At 39.7% G+C, this 21,994-nt stretch overlaps 1 protein-coding gene across 1 annotated transcript in view; it reads left to right on the top strand.

Annotated features, from left to right (window-relative positions):
• Positions 1-21,994, top strand: part of RSRC1 (arginine and serine rich coiled-coil 1) — a 355,820-nt gene that overhangs the window by 208,647 nt on the left and 125,179 nt on the right. The window lies entirely within an intron of this gene.

The raw sequence follows: 21,994 nt of genomic DNA on the forward strand, positions 1-21,994 counted from the left end.
TTTGGAATTACCTGCAAACTGAAAAATCTGTTGTACATGCAGTTCTAGTGCTCATCATCTGTTGCTCTCAGCAGTTGCTCAGCAGGTTCCTCTGCTTTTAGGACAGTGAAACAGTCAGAATAACAGGGGCTGTCCCTTCCCCACATAGGTGGAAATCAGAAGGAGCAAGAATTCCTTTTGGTTTGCCTGCCTGTATACTTCAGGCTTTTGAGGGAAGGGTGAGAAGGGAAAGTGACTGGATGCGAGGTAATAATGACTGCAGAAGTGGGAGGGAAGAAATGGATGGGTTAAATGTCCAAGTTCAGATACGTGCTAGCCAGTGCCAGTAATGAAAGGTGCCCTGCCCCATTCTCTGTGGGGAGAGGAGAGAATCTGTGAATAGCAATTTCATGAACAATCCAGCAGAGACACTCCTCGCAATTGAGGATAAAGAGGTAATTCTGGGCTACTACCAGAGCTTCTCTCTTGGATATGGCTGGACACTGCTGTCTTTGTATCCTTTGGTTAGTGTATCTGGTAAATTTTTCAAGCCTTTCAATAGCTATCTATAGTAACTTGGAAATAATGTAACATGTTTGACAAATGTGTGGAGAAATAATGAATTTAATTATAGTCTTTTTCATTTTCTAAATGACCAGCAAAGGGGAAAGCAATGGTGAGGTGTCAGATCTCTAGAACTGTTACTTTTATAGAATATCAACCACCTAATTGAAGGTGTTCAGGAATTGTAACCAGAGTTCTCAAGTTGCGTGTTCAGTTAAATTCCTCACTGCCAAATAACAACAAAAATGGTTTTCTATCCATCTGCCAGGAGATTACAACTTTTTTACCAGAATCCATGCCTTTGTCACCTCTAGACTGGACTCTTGGGATGTGTTCTCTTAAATAATTTAGATTAGATGCTGAAGATATGGCAGCGTGTGGCATTTTTTTAGTTAAGCAGTTACCTTCTTGTATGACACTAGTTCTCTGGGACCTACATTGGCTCTCCATGGACTTCTGGTGGAACTTAAGTGTTCATACTGAGCTAAGTGGCCTGGGACATTCCTACATGAGAGACCACGTCTCTCCCAATGTAATACTTCCACAGCTGATGTTAATAAAGGATCTAGAGCAGGAACTCCCTTGTTATATATGCTGCTGGAAGGACATTCTCTGCAAGGACTTTGGGATTCACTGCCCCTTTGGGTCTGAAATATGTGGAATTGGTTAACATTTCAGACACAATGCAAGACCAGTTTGCTTGAGAGGAAACTTAAGGAGGGCTGAGATTGGTTAGAAGTGGGATTTGGTGCGGAATATGAGGTATAGGAGATTTTGATTTATAATGTGTGTGCTGACTTGTGGCTGGTGTAGTGGGAGGGGAGTAATGTACAGCTATTTGGGCTTAGTAATTATTTAATTTCTGTATTTTTATCAGGAATTTTTATATTTAAAACAATACTGTTAGTATGTTCAGAGATCTATAAGCTACGTAATTGTCAGAACAAATTAATAAAGTTTATGATGCATTATCTTGTCTCAAATGTTTCACTTAATGTCTCTTTTGTTGGGGAGGGGTAGGGCATATTACCCAGAAGTGTGCAATTTGTAGGCCCTTCTCCGAATGCACTCAAAAAGCCTGAGATGCATGCTTAAAATTGTCTTTGTTGGTGATATCCATGAAGGGTACTTCTGATTCAGAGTCTCTTCCTAGGAAACAGAGTGCTGTTCCCTCCTCAAAACCAGAGTCATCAGGTGCTCCACCCACTAAAGAGGTTATTCTCAGAGGTTACTTGGGGGCCATTGAGATCTCATACCACATCCAGGATCTCTAAGAGTGTGTTACAAACATCCTCAGATCAATCAACTACTCTTGCTGTCCATGGAAGAAAAGAGCCCTGATCTAAGTCTGGAATTCGGATTGGTCACCCTGTACTGTCAAAATAGAAGCTAGTGAGTTGTCATCCTTCAGATTCTGATACAGTTCATCTGTTTAGGTGCCGCCACACAGTGCTGCTCTTCTGGTTCTGACTTCACACCAGTGAGCGTTGGTAATTGGTCCTTAGCCTTTGGTACCATTAACCTTGGTGGTATCTAACACATCAGGCTTGGGACCAGCTGAAGACAAGAAAATTCCCTCTACACCAGCTCTAACATCAGTACTGACTCATTTGGTACTGCTTATATGGTACTACTAATCAGACTACAATCACCCTCTTCCAATCACCTTTACTATATTTGAAGATTTGAGGCTCTCACCTGAGCCTGTATCTCCTCTACTAGATGTATTGCTTTTGTCTGCAGTTTAAGACTGATACAGTACTGGACCCCAGGGTCACGAAGATACCATTGGATCAGTCCTTTGTCTGTATGTGACATTGAGTACTACTCAACTTCCTACTATTTAAAAAGAAACAGCACCTTCTGTTGAGAAATTTGACTCTGTTTTCTTGTCGTCTGCATTTAGTAGAAGCTGATGTTGGAAAAGGATTTCTTTGTCACTTACACTGTCTTAGAAAGATGAATTGGGAAAAAAAGTATGGCATTCCACTCCTCTCATTATAGGAGATCAATGTCTGGCAGATTTCAAAGCCCATGGATACATCCTTCTTTGCACCATATGCCATATCCTTACTGAATGCAATTATAGCCATACTGGTCTTCATAAACACCACAGTCTCAGTATTTTGCTACATATAATGTGGCTCACCCCATACGTTGCTGATGCAGCCACAAGATCAATCGCTACTGGTGTCATCATGCAGATAGCATCTTGGTTGATTTAATCTGGTATCCCAAAAGAGGTCCATTCAACAATAGAGGAGTTAGCCTTTGAAGGAAGTGATTGTGTAGCTCAAAGACTGATGAAGTAGTACACTCATTGATATATTAGAGGCCAGCTCTTTGGTCTGTATACTTTGGTGCACAGGAGAAGACAATTCAAACTTCAAGTGACATCTAGACAAAGGCCAACCTCTTTTTATGTCTTCCAACAGAGTCCTTCTGAAACGTTGAATGTTTTACTATCAAAAAAAAGAAAGTGTTCTTTTTCAACAGTAATGTCACATGTTCGACCTAGCTAGAGAGAGTAAATTTGACACTGCAAGTTCAAGGACAGATGTCCTCTATCCCACTCCCTACCCTATCCCTCTTCAGAAAGCACTCGTAAGAAAATTTACTTCAGTGAGAGGTGGACTTTCTGCTTCACCTGGGAGTGATAACGAAGGAACCTGTTGTAATAATTGGGCCTACAAATTAACTCTTATTGTGAACTTAACTGTTACAAGTAAATGACAGTTGATAAAAATATCACAATAGCCTATAACAACAAATGTTGATGGGAAAAGGTGCAAGATGGAGACAGACTGAATTAGTCCAAACAAAAAGGCCTACTGATATAACTCAAGGACCGTGTTAAGCTCATGCTTGGTAAACAAAAGTGTAGAACCAGAAATCAGTGAAACAAACTTGATGTGTCAGAAACCAGACCTAATTTGTGGACAAAATAATGAGGGCATGGGCTATTCTGCCCACCATTCCTTTTGAGAGTCCTTAAAGAAAGAGACTTTGAGGAGAAAAATTTGCCACTGGAAAAAGCATCACTATGCTTCTTATCCCACCGTCTCCTGGGACACCTTCATCAATTCCTGCGAGATGTCCTGTCTATACCAGGTCAGAGAGAGGGAACCACGTGACATTGCCAACTCTGCTGGCTACAGCTGACTCCTAAACACCACCTGGAATAAAATAGGATCTGACTTCAGCAGCAGCAACAACTCGAGCCCATCTTAACTAACTTCTTTTTTTCTCCAAAAGGACAGTTATTACCATCTTTGATAACATCTAAAAGACTGGTTTCAGAGTAACAGCCGTGTTAGTCTGTATCAGCAAAAAGAACAGGAGTACTTGTGGCACCTTAGAGACTAATAAATTTATTTGAGCATAAGCTTTCGTGGGCTAAAACCCACTTCATCGGATGCATGCAGTGGAAAATACAGTAGAAAGATATATGTATATACATACAGAGAGAACATGAAACAATGAGTGTTACCATACACACTATCACGAGAGTGATCTGTTAAGGTGAGCTATTACCAGCAGGAGAGGGGAAAAAAAAAACTTTTTATAGTCTAAAAGATTGTTATGCAAAGGGTTTTTTCCTTGTAAAAAACTGTCTCCAGCTAAAGGAAAAGGGAACAAGGAATGTTAAAATTAAAGCCTTACTTGAAGCATTTGAAATACAAGGTATTAACTGTTTTTCTTTTTTTTCTGTATCTTTACTAAAAGGTTAAAAGAGTTTGTAATGGTATGTTTTGCTATGGTACTAAGCAGCGTGAGATCCCTGTATACCAATCCCAAACCTTGTTTAACGCTGTCTGTTTAATATTGAACAGTGAGGGGGTTATGTTAACGTCTTTGGCCACCATTATTCCATCTAAATTAATAGAACATCCCTCCCTTAACGGTGGGGCCAAGAATTCTATTCTCATTTCCTAGTCCCAAAGCAAAAGGGAGGTTGGTGCTCTATTTTGGACCTCAGGCATTTCAACAAATTCATCTGTCGCACTGGGTTTCAGATAGTAATATCTTCCATAAAAAGTCTTTCTCAGGTTATTGAGCAGGTGATCTTCTGCAATTTTGTGACATTGCATGCCAGACTTCTCAGACTCTTTCAAGGGTAGTTTAAGTCAGGCTATCAACCAAGCAGGCATAGCATGTTCTTACATGTCGTGATACCTGCAGTAGTCCTCTCTTCTATGGTGAAGAACTTCTGTCAGGGAGTGTCCAGTCTCCTAAAATTACTCTGATAAGCCACACCTCCGAGAGGATTGGGGACTCATACCTGGTCCGTTTTCAGACTCAGGGTCTGTTGTCCCTGGCAGACTCCTAATTACATATAAATATGATTGGAACTTGGAGTGATACATCTGGCATGACAATAATGTCTGTCTCTGCTACAAGGAGCAACCACTCAGACAGCATTACAGCAATGTCTTACATCAACAGACAAGGAGAGGCAACATCAGTTCTGTTTTGGGTGTGATGTATCAGAATCGCATCAATTTTGTAGCTTTGTATTTACCAGGTGTACAGAATAACTTAGTGGACCATCTCAACAAATGAGTCACTTCAGTACATCAATGGGTTCTGAAAGATGATGTTCTCATTTAGATACTTAAGAAGTGGGTAATTCTCCTTATAGCTCTCTTTGAAACTAATGGGAACAAAAAATTCACATGTTTTTGCTTTTGGGGAGGCATCAGCCCAGGCTCCGTGTCAGATAATTTCCTGATTCATCGGGGCAGTTGTATGTTCTGTGCCATCCCACCATTCCAGCTAATTCCCCAAATTCTCAGAATGGTAAGACAAGGCCTAGGCCTGGTTAATACTCATAGCACTAGCTGGGCCATGGCTAGAATTAGCTTTGGTTCTCAAAGTTGATGTACCTGGCAGTTCAACCACCCATCATATGGCCAGCCTTTCTAGACATAATTTCAGAGAACTATAGTAATGTTTGCCACCCAGATCAGTTCTCTCTGCACCTGATGTCTTGATGCTGGTTGGTTCACCTCTGACATAAGCTGTTCTGCAGAGCTGTGAGGTATTTTGTTTTAGAGCAGGAAAGCTTCCACTAGACTTAAATATAATAGCAAATAGAAATTCTTTCACTATAGCACTTCCATCCACTTGACACTTCCATTTTTGATGTGGTGTTGTCAGGCCAGATGGCAGCTCTTGCGTGTTCACTTATGTGTTCATGTTGCTCAAAATAGGTATTAGTCTTTATAAGAGAGTTTCTTCTTCAAGTAGTGTCCCCGGGGTGCTCCAATGTAGGTGTGCTTGCATCTCTGCACTGCTGATCAGAGAACTGCAATAGCAGCGTGCGTTGGGCCCGCACGAGCACTGTCTCTCTTCATGCTGTGCCACAAGGCTAGTCAGCTAGCACAGGTTAACCCACCTCAGTTCCTTCTCAACCTGCCTAGAGACTGAGCCATTAGCAGTCCGTTAAGACTATCGTTTTAATCTACATACCTATAGTTAGTCTCCTAGTTATAGTTGTAGTTGTTCCCCTTTATTTTATCCTTAAAATAAAAAAACTTTTTTTCTTCCTGCCTTTTCTCCCCTTTTGGGAACCCTTTTCCTCAACTGGGTATGAAGAGCTTAAGGATAAACCCATAGGTAGCCCCACAGCCAACATCCTGATCTGGCCACCGCCCAGTGAGGAAAAGGGTTCCCAAAAGGGGAAACCTTGGTTCACCAGGTTTCAAGAGGTGCCTCGCTTGTCAACCACAGAGCCTCTGCCAAGCATGGGAAGTATCCCTGCTGCCATACCATGCCCCTCTGTTCTCTAGCAAGGGTTCAGACAGAGCCTGAGGTGGTAGTTTTGCAGTACTCCTCCCAAGCTCTGTGTGCTCACTAGCAACAGAGCTTAAGGATAAACCCATAGGTAGCCCCACAGCCAACATCCTGATCTGGCCACCGCCCAGTGAGGAAAAGGGTTCCCAAAAGGGGAAACCTTGGTTCACCAGGTTTCAAGAGGTGCCTCGCTTGTCAACCAGTGATCCCGATCACAGATAAGCACTCTGTGCATTTGCTTCCTCAGGGAAGGCCACATACATCAGAAGTGTGGTCTTTGCCAAGAACTCCTGCCAAGATCCCACAAAGGCAGAGAGCTCTGCCAGAAGTTTATCTTCATGAAGGCAGCTCTACGACCCCAGGTGTCTGGTTGACGTGAGTCTTCCCACAGCCGTCTCCATCTAAAGGCTGCAGGTCAAAGAAGCAGACTGAAAATCCCTCTCACAAAGCATCTAAGAAGAAAGAAGCCCCCATAGTGAGCACCAGCTTAGCCACAAACAATCACCTTCATGCTTGGTATCTTTGGCACCACGGCCATCTCAGTCCAGCACCCATGGCTCTCAGAAGCTGATAGCAATTGGTACCACGGACAGGCCCACGCAAGTGATGGGGCATGGGCACAGAGTCATTGGCACCAAAGGACAGGAGTAAGCACGCCTCTAAAAAGACACTCCCAGTACATGAGCCTGCACCGGTACTGCCAGCTATGGCTCACCTGACACAGGAGCAATTGGTGCAGACAAGATGCCTGCCCCCCCTGGCACCACCACTGATGCTGGGATGATTGGTAGAGGCAGAACTCTGCAATTCAAGAGATCTTCACATGCTGGATGCACTGGAGTCCACGCCTCTCAGTGCCAAGACCTCTGCACAGAGCCTCTGCCAAGCATGGGAAGTATCCCTGCTGCCATACCATGCCCCTCTGTTCTCTAGCAAGGGTTCAGACAGAGCCTGAGGTGGTAGTTTTGCAGTACTCCTCCCAAGCTCTGTGTGCTCACTAGCAACAGAGCTTAAGGATAAACCCATAGGTAGCCCCACAGCCAACATCCTGATCTGGCCACCGCCACTAGGCTCTGTGCCGCCACTACCATCCTAATGGCCATAATGTGACTCTTGGGTGGTGCACTACCAACTTGCTTTTTGTTCTCTGAGGCTCACCCAAGGACCTTCAATGCACACTCCCTCAGCTGCACCATCCAGGGCTTCAGAACTGCCTTGAGACTTAGAGAAACAGGAAGCTGGTACTGAGGAGGCTTCAGATGAAGCCGTCACATCTTTTCCACCATCTTTGGTGGATTACTTTCGTTTCTTTCAGGAACTGGCAAAGAAGTTGGCAAACACTCTCCAGATTACATTGGAGGAAGTCAAGGACACTCATCATCAACTCTTAGATATATTCCATTCTTCGCCCTCCTCAGAGATCACCCTCCTGATTAATTAGGCCATTTCAGACTCTGCAAACCCTGGCATCAATGGTACCAACCTTCAAGCGAGCGGACAAAAAATACTATGTTCCCATCAAGGAATCTGAATTCCTATTCTCCCACCCACGCTGTCCGCTCCTGAAGCCGACAATACCAGTCAAGAGCTTCTCCCTATGACAGGGATTGGAAGCATCTTGATCTGTTCAGTAGAAAAGCGTACTCCTCAGCCATTCTACAGTTTCATATCGCCAACTACCAGGTCCTCATGGTGAAATATGATTACATAAATTACACTGCTCTACAGCCAAAATGCTTCTGAAATAAATGTAGTCCAACTTTACTAATTCTGGGTCACTGAGAACGAAAATGATGCTTAAAATTGTTGATTGGCTCTAGTTTTCAAGATATGCTATTGGGTCAGTATATACTACCCTTGACTTAGGAATGGTGGAGGATAAGTGAGTTATAAAGGGAAGGGATCTCAATTTAAACCAGAAATGACTAAAATACATCTTTGACTGGATCTATGAATAAATCTATGACTGGGAATGGACAGTACTTGCTTTTGAGGCAAAACAATGAATGATGCAATCTGAAGCTGGTATTGCATCATACATGATATGAATTGCATCATGTTATTCCTAGAAGTCATGGATGATGCAATCATAACGAAGCTTACATCACTCTGCTGAACAAATTGCCCTATATCAGCTCTAGAAATCATACAGTGTCGTGCTCTCTTATTTGTCAGTGTTTGATTTTGCAAAGGGACACATTTCTGTTTAGCCAAAGTGAGCAGAGATGCCTCGTACTTGTTTGAGCAGTGCAGATAACTTCTGCTATGTTTGTGGTGAAGTGACTTTTGCATCACAAAAGCGCGGTATAAACACTGTGGTTAAGAGAGCCTAATCACCTTTCTTTTGGCTGCAAAATTGGTGATCAGGACAAGAGGTGGGCCCCACACATATGCTGCAACACTTGTGCAACAAATCTTCGCCAGTGGTTGAACAGGAAAAGGAAATCTATGCCTTTTGCAGTGCCAACGATTTGGAGAGAGCCAACAGGTTCATACCAGCAATTGTTACTTCTGCATGGTGCCTCCAGTTGGGAAAGGTGTGTCAAAGAAGTAAAAGTGGACTGTGCATTATCCAAACTTTCCATCAGCTATACACCCAGTACCCCACGGAGAAGGACTGCCGGTTCCTGATGCACCAGAATCATTCTCACTTGTGTCAGACGAGGAAGAGGAAGAGGATGAAACCTCTGGTCTTGAACCATCAATGTCACAGGACCCACATTTTCTCCCATCCTCCTCCTCTGAACCACACCTCATAACACAAGGTGAAGTGAATGACCTTGTCAGGGATTTGGAACTCCCCAAGAGTAAGGCAGAGCTGTTGGGCTCCAGACTACAGCAGTGGAATCTCCTGGCAGGCTATCAGGGCAAATGGAGCCCATCAATGCTTGCAGACTATTGCTGGACAATGACAAGAGATGCTCCATTTAATGAATACAAGAGACAAGCCAAGAAGTGCCTAGTAGACACTGAGTAGGACTAAATTATGTACATAATAGTTTTTTGCATTTTGTTTCATAATAAATTGTATTTATATAAGCCTTTTGCTGATTTTTAAAGTGTTACATAAACAGGACAGGTGAAATATTATCATGTAAAGCAATCATAAACACATGAAAAGACCTAGGTTTACAATTTATGATTAAAACTCTACTATCTACACAATATACATAGACATAAAATTTAAAAACGTAAATATCTTAGAAACAGTAGCCAATCAGTTGTTTTAATTGTCATATTTGAATTCAGCACATCAAAATACATAATAAATAGCACATTTTATCTCTGAAGCAGACGACTTCTCAAAAATTGTAGACCAGTGTTATTCAAAGCTGAATTACTTTATTGAAAACACCGTGACTTGTTCAAGGCCATTATCCAGGAGGGCCAATTAATGGCAAATCACTTAAATCTGCCTTTGATCTGGTCGACACAGCAGCGAGGTCCATCTCCATGGCTGTACTGGTGTGACAAGCTCCATTTATCAGGCTTCCTGAAAGAGATACAATCCGTGGTTGAGGATCTTCTCTTTGAGGCCATGAAGCTCTTCGCCGAGAAGACTGATGCCTCCTTTATCACCCTCAAGGACTCCAGGGCTACCCTCCGATCACTGGGGATCTATACATCAGGACAATTTAGTCCCCAATCCTAGACCACGAGTGTCTCAGTACCAAACTCAGTGCCACTTAGGATTCTCAAAGGAAGAAATTCCCTAAGTGCAAGCCACCTGGCCAACAATCTTTGTCCCAGCCTTCTACATCTAAACGCCACTTTCGATGGGCAGGTTGAAGCACCGTTAGACCACTCCCCATGACTGATACAGCCCCAACCATCATTCCGCACCCATTTTGGCCACTAATTGACAGCATTTCGCAGTGCCTGGGAATGCATAAGATAGGACCAATGGGTCCTAGAGATTGTTTGAACTGGGTACTCCATCCATTTTACCTCCCTATCCCTCCACAACACCCTTCCCCATCCCTCTTCAGGAACCCTTCTGATGATAGTTTACTACGACAGGAGATTGCCATCTCCAGTTAGGAGCCATAGAACCAGTAACTCAGCATCTACAAGGCAAAGGGTTCTACTCTCATTATTTCCTAATATCCAAAAAGAAGGGAGATTGGAGACTTATACTAGACCTCAGAGCTCTCAAGAAGTTTGTCAAGGCTCAGAAATTCAAGATGGTCACCTTATCAATGATCATGCCCACATTGGAACACATTGGAGACTAGTTTTCAGCCCTTGACCTCCAAGACTCCTAATTTTCATATCTCAATCATACTGGCTCACAGATGATTCCTCAGGTTCACTCTGGGACACGACCAATACAGAGAACTCATACTCTACTGGATCTAAATTTCTGAAAATATTGATTTACATATTTTCTCCAGTTAGAGGAATCCTCTCTGCATGGGACTTAGATGTAGTTATTACCTCTGTGATGGACCCTCCCTTCAAGCCAATATCATCATGTACTTTGTATTACTTATTGATTAATGTGTATTTTTAGAGGCAGTTATCTCTGCTAGGAGGCTGAGAGATTCAAATGAACTTGGCTCTCTATACCATATTTTACATAAGGATAGCTTGACTCTAAGGCCTCACCCAAAGTTTATACCTAAAGTAATCTCAGACTTTCATCTGAACTGATCTACATATACTAATGTTTTTTTATTAAGCCTCATTCATCTTCTGGGGAAGCAAAACTCCGTACATTAGTTGTTCTGAGAGCTCTCTCATTGCCTTCATAGAATGAAACCATTTCACAAATCACCCAGACTATTTGTAGCCTTTTGAAGATATGTCTAGAGACAAGGCATTACCACACAGAGACTTTCAAAGCAGATCTCTGTTTCTATCAGGGTCTCATATGATTTGAACAAATTGGCTCCCTCCTCTCATATTAAATCACATTCTACCAGAGCTCAACTTCCAAAGCATGCTTGAATAGAGTCCCTATAGTTGAGATTTGTAGGGCAGCTTCTTGGAGCTCAGTACATATTTTTATTAACGATTATTCTCTAGTGACAGCTTCTACAACTTCTAGATCTGATGCCCAGTTTGCTGGGGCAGTTCTATATTCATTATTTAAGTAGACTCTGAGATCCTACCTTTTTAGGAGGTTAACTGCTAGCCTGTCACTAAGAATGGGACCACATGTAGCGATAATCAAAGAAGAAAGCAGGGTTACTTATGTTATAGTAGCTGTGGTTCTTGAAGAGGTTCTGTCCAAGTGAATCCTATGGCCTGTCCTCTTTTCTTGCTGCTATGGAATCCTTTTATTCTGGATTCTATATGGCAAAGTAACTGAACGGCACTTGGGCTTGCTCCTTATGCAGGGGAAGGGAGATGGCAAGGGTATGCAGGGAGCATGCACAGCCACCACGGACATAGCTGATTAAGATAATCTGATCTTATGCACATGGAATGCATGCGCACCAAGAATGGAATCCACTTACATAGAAAGCCTTGAAGTACCAGTGGTTTGAGCATTGGCCTGCTAAACCCAGGGTTGTGAGTTCAATCCTTGAGGGGGCCACTTAGGGATCCAGGGCAAAAATTCGTCCTGCTAGTGGAGGCAGGCTGGACTCAATGACCTTTCAAGGTCCCTTCCAGTTCTAGAAGATTGGTATATCTCCTATTATTTATTTATTTTATTGTATTTATTTTATTTATTTTTACCATAATTAATGAAAGATAATTAACTTCTCTTTGTGACGGATTTGGTTAAAAATACAAGTACAGTTCAAACATAATTTTTGCAATGTTTTGAAAATTTTATTTTCTGCATACATATTCAAGAAGTTAGTTGGGCTAAAAGAAATCTCACAACACTTCAGCTTAATTAAAAATAAAAAAACCTTCATTGCTACCAGCATGTACTTAATGAATTTTGAAAAGCAAATTTTACTGTAATATGTTAAATATAGAAATGCAATCAGCAAATCAACAGTCCATTTGTTATGTCTCGAGTTACATAATGTAAACAGCCCCTCCCATCAGGAACCCAATATTACTACAAATGTAGAGTTGTACATTTAAATGCTCAAAAGTCAAGAAATTTAAAGTTATAGGCCCCAACTCTGCAAAACAGTCAAGCACATGCTTAATTCCTTCCTTCCATATTCGTGTACTTTAAGTGCTTTGCTTGATCAGGGTCTGTAGTTCCCAACTCAGTCCCATCCCCATGCATACAACTAGTATTTTTGGATTATTGCACGAGTCTGTATTTCTATGCTAATATATAAATGTAATCTGTCTACATTATGACAATTGTGAGACTTATACCTTTGGTTTTTTTTTACTTTTGTGCGAATTTAGAATCTTAACCATGACATTACATTAAATGTAATTCTTTTTGTTGTACTTTGTCCCCAAATGGGTAGGAAGACTAAGTGATGATTGAATACTGGAATAAAAACACCACACTTGTTTGTTTCAAAATGAGATCCAAATGTGTGGGGAGCCAGACTTGCATATTCTGGTGCATCTGGATACTGTTTCTGGGATGATGAGCCTATATTTAGTTTAACAATCTCATTGAAATGTACGAAATAAAGAGACAGTCAAATAATTGTACATTAGAATAAATACATGAGGTGGTTATTTCAATGTATGATATGAGAATCAAATGGTTTTTAAAGCATGATCCTGCAAACACACAGATGAGTGGCTGTACTCACATGAATAATCTCATTAAAGCCAGTGCATTTACTTCCATGAATAAAGTTACTGAAGTATATAGAAGTTTGTGGGATCAGATCTTAAAAACAAATACACATCTGTTGATTCCTTTTATTTGGTAATAATGCTATGAATATCTGCCTGATTTAATTGGTTGCCAAAATATAGTGGAAAATCATGTTCTTTCTACTCATGATTTTTTGTATTTGTAACTTCATTATTTCTAAATCAAATGTCTGTAAGCCTGTTAAAGGCACTTCTCCTCACTGGCAAATTTTGATGTGAAGCTGGTTGAGTCATTGGTGAACAAGGCAAACATCTAAATAATTTTCCAATTAACAAAAAATTATTTTCATGCTCATAACTTAAAAATGTGGAATTTTCAACAAACTAACAAATATGGATTAGAACTTGAGCTGGAAGAGCAAGCACTTGAGAGAGGTGTAAGACTCTGAAGACAGGTACATGAAATGAAAGTGGTTTTTCAGACAATTAAAATGGTGTTGTAAGACATTTAAATAATCTTTTAAAAACAAATTTTACAAAAATAGCATGAGTAACTCTTCTAGTTTCCATTAAGTAGTTTAGTCAGGCTATTTATCGTACATTGGAATGTCATTGGTTGAAATAAAACTGTTAAATAGACTATAGTAAGTGTCCTCATTGTTTAATGAACATTTATTGCTTTTAAAATTAATTCTAAATCTTTTAGAAGAGTTATTTTTGTGGGTTTTTTTAAACCTGAGATCTGTTTTCCGTACTAGTAACAAATGAAAGTGCCTCATGCTTACATTATAACTAATGGGATTTCAGTAATGTTGTGGCATATGGTATAAATGATTTTGATGCAAATATGTATGCTAATTATGTGCAGATGAATCTTGCAGGCTTGCTATTGATCTTAAGTCAAAGACAAATTTGCAGTTACCTTAAGTTTTACATCTATTCATATTTACCAAACTTTGCCAAGTAATATAATTATATCCTATTTTGATTGCACAAACAATATGTGGCTTTTTTTTTTTTAACTCACCTCTTTGGAAAAAAAAAATGCTCTGTGTGGAAAAAATGTTTACTTTTCTCATTTCATATTTAACATAATCTGTGTCCACATTTCCTCTGTACAGATCCCTACTTATGTCCATGGTCATTAAAGGTTTAGTCAGAGTGTGCACTCCTAAAATACATTATGACAACCTTCCCTGTAAACCTGTGGATGCTTATCACCCTTCAGATTTGATTTCTCACAAATAGTGAAAGTGAAGAGCTTTGGCTAGATTTTATATGATGTATGCCCAGAAAAGGGCTTTAAAATGCTCAATCTGCTCAGGAACACTCTCTTTTGCTGATGGACATACATAGTACATTTAAATGTTTCGGTCCTCTCCATTTCACTTCCGAATGTGATGTCTGCCAGAATCTTTCATTCAGAAGTAGGAAGGGAGGAACATATACATTTAAATAAATAAATACAAAATCTTGTCTTTTTGTTGTCCAGCCTTCTGAAAAAAGTATATTCTTGATACTTTTGTATTGTTAGTTATTACAGAAGCGCCTTGCTAAACATGTCACTTTAGTTTTTATGCATTTCTGTGGCACACATCACTATAGTAACTAAGCATCTCACATCCATGATTGAATTTTATGCTCACGTTGTCACTGTGAGATAGAGAAGTAGTAATAGAGAGTTTGTGACGTGCCCATGGTCACATGGGAAGTCATTGGCAGAGCCAGAATAAAACCCATATTACAAGAATTCTAGACTAGTGCCTTAGTCCTACCATCTTCTACTTTGCAAGTATAGGGTACTATCCACGTCTGGTGGCCTCCACTCCTATTTTGGAAAAAAAAAATAGAGCTCTGTTATATTTTTCACTTGAAGTCTAGTCTAAAAACATGCTTCACTAAGTGGGAAACAAATGTATTTGAAAACTCTGAATATGCAGAGTACTTTTTGATTTGTTCTCAAATTGCTACATATTGTTAATAGCAGTAAGGACTACACTTGAAAGGAAAATGTTGCAAGACAGAAAATTCCAGCCTTGGCAATTGCTGTCATCTGTAGCTCAGGTGCAGTCCAAGATCCTAGCTTGCAACCCTAAGCAACAAATTACAGTAATGCTCCCTCCGGTGAAGGGACAGGTATAATCTCCACCAATTTTTTCAGTTGCTTCCCTCAACCTATAGTCATTACTTTGAACTCCTCTGGGTTGCCTGTGTTGATTAGCCTCCATCTAGTCCCCAGTCTCATTACAGCACTAAGTAAGCATTTTAATTGCTCTGGTTGTGTTGAAGTAAATGGTGGCGCAACTTAGTATCATCAGCACAGTGAAGAAACCACAACTCATGTCTCCTCACTAGTATTCCGAATGGCTTCATATAGACATTGTTTAAGAGGGGTGACAAAATGAAATCTTGCAGTATCATGCTTAAAAATTTGTAGTAGAAATGCTGACAAGTCCCTTAATCATGTTGTGAGAAAGTGACAGTTTTTCCTGAAGATAATGCTACTTCTCACAAAATATGCAGAAATTTCTTTTTGTGTGTGGAATCTTATAGACTCTAAGGTCAGAAGGGACCATTATAATCATCTAGTCTGACCTCCTGCGCAATGCAGGCCACAGAATCTCACCCATCCACTTCAATAACAAACCCCTAACCTATGTCTGAGTTATTGAAGTCCTCAAATTGTGGTTTGAAGACCTCAAGCTGCAGAGAATCCTCCATGTGCTATAAGGCAGTATATGGATGTATTTCAGAAGTCTTGCAGTGTGCCACCAATAAAAAAACTGATTTTTTCGACTGAGAAAAAGATCTTTGAAGAAATCTGGAATCTACTGGACCTAGCAAAGCAGAAAATGGACTGTTCCTTTCATTTCACTCTTTGCAGCTCTGATCCTCCAATCACGTGAGGATAACCTCATGCATATGGCTAATCCCACTTAACTGCTTGCATGGATAAAATTATTCCTGCATGTAACAGCTTGCAAAATTGGGGCATAAAGTTTGTAAAATCAAAAGCCTTGTAGATATAGCAGGATCTCTGATACACCATGTATACTCAGATCAATAAAGATGCCTTAAGTTACATTTCTTTTCTCTAAGGTGACCTTGTCTCTGACCTGCAAAAAGTTAGTATGTTACAGTGCAAACATATTTTAAATTTTGCACAGAAAATGCAAAAATCATGGCTATTTTTGTATTTGACATGTTTGCACAGTAAAATAATCTTATTTTAAGTGTGAGGTTCCTTTAGCTTCAATACTGTAATATACTTGTCCAACATTTTAAGAGTGTCTTTGTCCTATGCCTACCTCTGTGCATTAATTTCTCACTTGAACAAGGAATGGTTTTAACTTGGGTAATAAAATCTTTGTGTTAGTTATTGAAAGAGTGCTTATCACAACCTTATTAAATATGGAAACATAAGTGTGCCATTTTTTTCCAAATGGTTTCATTTGCTCATGTTTTCTTTGTTGACCAAAATGACTGAAATTGGAATAAACAATCTCTTAGTCATTTGTAATCATGAGCTGATTAATGGAGTTTGGTTTCATAGCCATTATTCATTCACAAACACCTGATATCTTTCCCCATAAACAAATTGTGTTTGTCCAAATTAAGAAATTAAATGAAGCATTTGATGAGTTTATGATTGACCCTTCTAACTCTGAGCCCATTAGTCAGTGTCGTTATTGTACAAAACTGTTTGACTAATGTGCTATCTAAAGAAGCATGTGGATTTATTATGATTTCTGATTAATGCATGCTGCAAGCCAAACTACTAGATTGTAATAATTTTGATTCTCATTTTAGCAGTCACTGAAGAATTTCATCTCTGATGAAATGCATATACGTCCCGTTAGATTTAGAGATGATTATGAAGTATTGACTGAATAAATCTTAAAATATTGGAGTGTATGTTTTGCAATGGCATATTTTTTCAGACTCCAGTTGTTGGAGTTTACTTGAAGATGAGCCTCTGCCATTTAATATTACCTTTTTTATTTGACTAACTAGTAGAAATAGACCCACCCCAAAGGTACTAAAATACATTTATTTAAAGGGAGCTGTTACCTTGTTTTTCTTTGCTGTACATTTTTGTTCTATATAAATCTTCAATTCTGTAATTTTAATGCAAGAAGAAAATATTTACAGTAAAGCTTTAACAGCCTGCCTATGGAAACACTTTAGAACAATGGATTTTAGGAGATTTCTAAGCTAATAAACATATATTATTTTCTAAATAATGATATTTTTAAAATTATTAAATTATCAAAATATGTTTTCATATTGGACATGGGATAAGATAGAGGAAAAATATTAACTTGTATATAGCTATTTGTTTAAAAGTAGGTTGTTTTTAAAAGTAGGTTTCTTTCAATAACCTAGCCTCCCTCGAACTTTTACAGTCATTTTGCATTGGGAAAACATGAGAAACCAAAAAAAAAAGTGTGCATTTTGCTTCTCTTTTATACATGGTATTGCTGTTACTGGATTGTACCCCAAAGATGCACAAGCTTGATCTGATATCGTGTCATTTCCCCCTCTATTCCTGGGCAACAAGCCGTGCTGTTCCATCAACGTAATGTACCCCATCTCATCAGACGTCACTAGTAATGCTACTCATGTTAGACACACAAGGCATTGCTAGCTTTATATATAGATGCTAATAATATTTTTAATATTACGGGAGAGGACATAAAAAAATAAAACTGGAGGAGAGTATTATAAGGTGTCAGAAGTACTGAGGAGAAAAGCTCAGCCAGGGTGAAGAGAACATTTTTTTTTCCAGATGAGAAACTCTTCCTTTGGACAAGTATTGTTGCTTGTAGAAAAGCCAAAGCAGGCAGTGGGAAGTAGCAGGAATATTAGACCAAATTGCTTGAGACCAAGAGTAAGAAAACAAGAATAAATTTTGAATATGACCCCTGTTTTTGTCATTGATAGAACATTGTCCCACTTCCAGTTTCTGCAATGACAGTTACTATTACTCTTTGAGCAATCCATTAGACTGATCATTCACAATAGTTGCATTAGACACTGAAGACTGTTCTAATTGCTTGCCTGCTTTAAAAGTAATAGTTGTACTGATTACCTTAACAAAAGGAAAAGGAGTATTCACTCCTTTAGAAAGTTACTTCTTAGGTTACAGAGTTTCTCTTGGAGTTGTTTGGGGAAGGATATGATGATACCCTTAAATTCCTAGGTGAATTGTGGTGTGAATTCTTTATAGTAGGTGGCATTAGAGAGTTGTATTTAGTTGTGATGTTCTGAGTACCTTTCCCACACCTAAAGAAGAGCTCTGTGTAGTTTGAAATTTGTTTCTTTCACAAACAGAAGTTGGTCCAATAAAAGCTATTTTCACCCCCTTGTCTGTCTAACATTTCTTTATCTTCTGCAAACACAGTTTGTCAAGGGATTGTTTTATTACTCAAAGTCCAAAACCTTATATTTGTATGTTGCCAAATCTTGTCAGTATTTTTTCCTGTTACAAATTTTGAAGTCCTTTTGGTTTTGCAGACTTTAATATGAAGTTGCTTTTAATGATACACCAACAATTTTCTTGACATCCGACAGGCTTTGGCGTTCTACCTATAGAGAATGAAATCAGTTAGGAAAACACTTACATGATTTGTCACTTTAGCAGAGCAATCAAAAGGACAAGCATTATCTACTCGGAGAATCTCTAAGTGGATCTCCAGCTACACCATTCTTTATCAACTGGCACATATTCCTCCCCCGGATAGGAATGAGAGTCCATTCCACCAGAGCACAAGCAGCTTCTACAGCATCTCTTCAGGAGATACCTATACTGAACATATGTAGGGGTGACTACCTGAAGCTCTGCCCATATTTGCACAAAACATTATGCATTAGTTCAGGCCTCTAATGCAGATGCAACTGGGGGGATAGCAATATTACAGACATCTATACCAACTGCATCCTCTCACCCCTCTCTGTTTGAGTACTGCGTACCAACTTCTGGAATAAGGATACACAAGGGCCAGCACTTGAAGAAGTGGAGGTTACTTATGTGTAACCGGAGATTATTTGAGATGTGTGCTTCCTATCTGTATTCTGCTACCCACCCTTCTTCACCTCTGCTGCAGATCATGGTTGGATTCACAGTAAGAAGAGGAAATGGAAAAGTGTTGGTCCGCTCCACCTCTTATGCTCTGAGCACAAGGAAAAAAACTGCATGTGCATACCAATGGACACTACTTCCTAGGATCACTAAAATCTCAGGCACATGGGTACCCACTAGGGCTGTCAATCAATCACAGTTAACTCTTGAAATTAACTCAAAAAATTTAATTGCAATTAAAAAATCACTATTCATCGCAGTTTTAATCAGACTGTTAAACAATAGAATACCAATTAAATGTATTAAATATTTTAGATGTTTTTCTACATTTCTCAAATATATGTATTTCAATTACAACGCAGAATACAAAGTGTACAGTGCTCACTTTATAATTTTTATTACAAATATTTGCACTGTAAAAATAAATATTATTTTTCAGTTCACCTCATACAAGTACTGTAGTGCAATCTTTTTATCGTGAAAGGGCAACTTACAAATGTCGATTTTCTTTGTTACATAACAAAACAGTGTAAAACTTTAGAGCCTACAAGTCCACTCAGTCTACTTCTCGCTCAGCCAATTGTTAAGAGAAATAAGTTTGTTTACATTTACAGAAGATAATGCTTTCCTTATTTTAATGTCACCTGAAAGTGAGAACAGGCATTCACATGGCACTTTTCTAGCTGGCATTACAATGTATTTAATGCTAGATATGCTAAACATTCGTATGCCCCTTCATGCTTCAGCCACCATTCCAGAGGACATGCTTCCATGCTGATGAGGTTCGTTTAAAAAAAGAATGCATTAATTACATTTATGACTGAACTCCTTTGGGATGAATTGTGTTTCCTGCTGTTTTACCTGCATTCTGACATATATTTCCTGTTATAGCAGTCTCAGATGATGACCCAGCACATGTTGTTCATTTTGAGAACACTTTCATTGCATATTTGACAAAACACAAAGAAGGTACCAATGTAAAATTTCTGAAGATAGCTACAGCACTGGACCCAAGGTTTAAGAATCTGAAGTGCCTTCCAAAATCTGAGAGGTATGAGGTGTGGAGCATGTATTCAGAAGTCTTAAAAGCACCACACTCTGATGCAGAAACAACAGAACTTAAACTAACAAAAAGGAAAACCAACCTTCTGCTGGTGGCATCTGACTCAGATGATGAAAATTAACATGCATCAGTCCACACTGCTTTAGATCATTATCTAGCAGAACCCAATCAGCATGGACTCACGTCTTCTGGAAAGCACGAAGGGACATATGAATCTTTAGCATCTCTGGCATGTAAATATCTTGTGACACCGACTATAACAGTGCCATACAAACTTGTGATCTCACTTTCAGATGACACTGTAAACTAGAAGTGGGCAGCATTATGTTCTGCAAATGTAAACAAACTTGTTTGTCTGAGTGATTGGCTGTTCAAGAAGTAGGACTGAGTGGAATTTCTAGGCTCTAAAGTTTTACTTTGTTTTATTTTTGAATGCAGTTATTTTTTGTACGTAATTCTACGTTTGTAAGTTCAACTTTTATGATAGAGATTTCACTACAGTACTTAGATGAATTAATTTTTACAATGCAAATATTCGTAATCAAAAATAAATATAGTTATTACTGTACACTTTGTATTCTGTGTTGTAATTGAAATAAAAATGTTTGAAAATGTAGAAAACATCCAAAAATATTTAAATAAGTGGTTTTTATTATTGTTTAATCCAATGATTAATCGTGTGAGCAGCATGGTTGGGGGGTGGGGGGTGGATAAGGGGCAGTCAGGGGATAGGGAGCAGGGGGCGGTTGGATCGGATGGAGGTGCTGCGGGGGAAGCAGGGGGATTGGATAGGCATGGGAGTCCTGAGGGGCCAGTCAGGGGGTGGGATGTGGATAGGGGTTGGGGAAGTCAGGGAGCAGGGGGAGGCAGCGGTCAGGGGACAAGGAGCATGGGGGCTTGGATGGGTCTGGGGTTCTGAGGGAGGCAGTTAGAGGGAGGGAAATGGGAGGGGAAGGGAGGGGCCAGGCTGTTTAGGGAGGCACAGCTTTCCCTACCTGGCCCTCCATATAGTTTTGCAACCCCGATGTGGCCGTTGGGCCAAAAAGTTTGCCCACCCTTGCCCTAGAGACAGGCAGCCAAAAAATGAGGAATAGACAATTAGTGGCCACTTGTGAAAAGTTTGGTTTCAATAACTTGGCCAGCATCACATAGGAACTCTGTGGCATAGGCACAGGATTGGAATTTCAGGGAAAGTTCAGTTTTGTCTCTTCAGCCCTGAGATGCAGCATTTTCAGTGGGAATGGAAGCTTTGGTGAGTTTAGCTGTGAAGGTTTGCAAGTCTCTACTGATCATGTGGAAACTGTAGTTTTTTTTCCAAACTCTTATAACTTGGCCAAATTTCAGTGGATTTTCATGGGGATGACAAAAAGCATATCCCAGACACAAAGGCACCTCCCCTTGTCAAGTTTCAAATCTGCTTAAAACATGGGGAAGCTAGAGCTTCTCAAAGAAAAGGCTGCCATAATTTTTAACATGGGCAAAATGCATTTTTTTTTTACCCTTGTTCTTAGAAATGCCTGTATCATTTTGGCTGATATTTTTCACAAATGTTCAGCCTGAGGCAGATATCTGGCATGTAAAATTTCAACCCAAATAGTCAGTTTGACAGAGTTATAACCAACTGAAAACAAGCTCTTATAATGGAAAGTGTTGGGCAACCTTAATAATAGATGGCACTACCAGCCCCTTGTACGATACATGTCAAGTGATTAATCCTCAGCTATACTACAGAAGTGCAAAGTATTATTACTTTTATCTGTTGTTCAAATTATTTTCCATGGCTCTCCTAAAAAGTCATCTTATCTGCTCAATGGATA

The sequence above is a fragment of the Gopherus flavomarginatus genome, chromosome 8, assembly GCF_025201925.1.
Source record: "Gopherus flavomarginatus isolate rGopFla2 chromosome 8, rGopFla2.mat.asm, whole genome shotgun sequence".
Lineage (NCBI taxonomy): Eukaryota > Metazoa > Chordata > Testudines > Testudinidae > Gopherus > Gopherus flavomarginatus.